Below are 2,615 nucleotides of genomic sequence, written 5' to 3'. Positions count from 1 at the left end.
CGTTGGAGTCATTTAATTTGGAGGTGAAGGGGAGTGGGAAGAAAAGTTATTTGGTACATCTAGCTTTCTTTTGCCATTGATATTTGTGTGCAGTACTGGAGTTTCAACAATAGTGTGTTTGTTTCTTTAGATAATATATCTAGATCAGCCTTTCTAGAAACAAAAGAAGCCGTTCCAGAGACATGGAATTATTTTGTTGGCATTTAATGTGGTTTGGAATAAAATTCCTGTTAAGAGGCATACAAACAGGATTATTTTGATTTGAAATTTTCGTTTCTTTTTTTGAGGATGGTTGCCTAAGTTAAAGCAACAGAGCAGCCTTGTTCAACATAGACCAATGTGTTTTGTCCTTGTGAAAGTAGATCTTCATCACAACCATCTAAGTGTGTAGACTCCCATTGGTATCACAGTGTCAATTATTTTGCAGCACTTGATAAAAATATTGTTTGTGTTACAAATTTCTAAGTGTTATGCGTTACAGAAATACAACATCCATTCCAGCCCTATCTTATTAAACTGCAGATCGTTATGGTTAAGATTTGAAGGATGTGGTAGACCTCATTAGTGGGACGCCGAGCAATTTTGCAGTCTTGCTATAGTTTAAATCTTCTTCATTAATGCTTGTTTTTCTGTACAGTTTTGCATCACCATGCTGAGATTTTTGCATAAAAATGAAATATGACTCACTTTGCAAAGCTGAGCTTTGATGTATGTTACATCTTTAACTTTCATCATAAGTTTTATAATAAACTTATACAATTAAACTCTGTGGCCTTTCATTGCAAAGTAATAAAGTGGTGGTATGTTCACAGAATGAAAATACATTCTATGGCCTTATTATCAATAAAAATAATATATAAACTAGATAGAGCTGTTTTCCCCTCTTACATGAAAATTAAACTCCTTGACTTCCCTGTAAACATAGGAGCTATTGGTGAAATTGGACAGTTCTTATTTCTTGTATATAATGTTTCTGCATGATAAAATACACATCTAGTGTTATCCCAGTAAGGATCTGTGACTTTAGTTTAAAATAATAATAGTAGAGGTTAATATCAAGATAGGATCTTTCAATGAAACTCATTACTCTATCATCACTACTGTTTGTTACTGCATTGACCCCTTTGTCAACAATACTGAAGAAGTCAGGCTGTGGCTATCAAAAATCAAAGACATCTTCCAAACTTTACATAAACGATCTGAAGCTCTTTGGACAAAAATCATCTGAAAAAGAATCACTTCTCAACTCCCGTCATCTATGCAGCCAAGATATTGCAAAGGAGTTTGGATTGGAAAATGTTCCATCCTCACTGCCTACAGGGCAGTGGTGAGATTCAAAAAAATTTCTGTGGGTGTGGCTTGGTGGGCATGGCATGGTGTGGGCGTGGCAGAGGAAGGATACTGTAAAATCCCCATTCCCTCCCGATCAGCTGGGACTCGGGAGGCAGAGAATAGATGAGGGCGGGGCCAGTCAGGTGTGGTATTTACCGGTTCTCCGAACTACTAAAAATTTCCACTACAGGTTCTCCAGAACTTCTTCAGAACCTGCTGAATACCACTTCTGCTAGAGGGGGGAAATAGTGAAAACTGAAGAAATCAAGATGCCCTATGGAAATAACAACAAGAGTCTGGACAAAGAAGATCACTACAGATACCTGGGCATTGTTCAAACTGACAACATTAAGCACACAAGTCAAGAAGAAGCTTGATCTTAAGTCCAAATTCAGTGGAGGAAATACCATCAAGGTAATTAACATCAAAATAACTCCAATCATTAGATACACAGCTGGAATGGTGGATTGAACTCAAACAGAACTAAAAGCCCTGGATAGGAAGACTGGGAAAATAATGACAATGAATCATGCCCTTTCTCCACACAGCAATGTTGACAGGCTCTAGTTAAAAAGGAAAGCAGATGGAGGTTGAATGTTGCACAAATACACCAGATAGTTGAAGACTCAAAAAAGGGTATTGGAAGAATATCTGAAGGACTGAAGAAAATGCACTGAAGTTAGTATACTGTGAAGGCTTACTGACTATAGAGGAGATCAAATTGCCCTACAAGAAACACCAAATGAAAAATAGAAGAGACACGGCATGCTAGTACCCCCCAAAAAACCAAAAAACTAGTAGATAAAACAAAACAGTAAGACTCATAGCTAAGAGCTGGAAAGTTGAAGAGAGAGAAAGGGGAGCTAACTCTGGCTGCACAAGACCAAACCTTATGAGCAAATGCATATAAAACCAGAATTGAGAAATTAACAACAGACTCAAATGCTGCCTCTGCAGAGAAGCTGAAGAAACTGGCTACTTAGCTGGAGCAAGAAGATTGCACTGACTGACAAACAGCATGATAAAAGTATCAACAATTTGGAATATCTTAAAGAAATGCCATTTGCCTACAGGCAAGATCTGATGGACTACAAAATAAACAATATAATAGAGAACGAAGAAGCTAAAGTGCTCTTGGACTTTAGAATTCAAACAGACTGGCACCTACCATTTAACACCCCATACTTAATGGTTGTCTATAAGAAAAACATTAGCGTAAGGCAATAAGAAAGATAAAAAAAGTCTGGATAGTGAACATTGCAGTACCTGGAGACAGAAGAAGA

The sequence above is a fragment of the Natrix helvetica genome (assembly GCF_964273705.1).
Source record: "Natrix helvetica genome assembly, chromosome: 1".
Classification (NCBI taxonomy): Eukaryota; Metazoa; Chordata; class Lepidosauria; order Squamata; family Natricidae; genus Natrix; species Natrix helvetica.
This window is presented reverse-complemented; position numbering follows the sequence as displayed.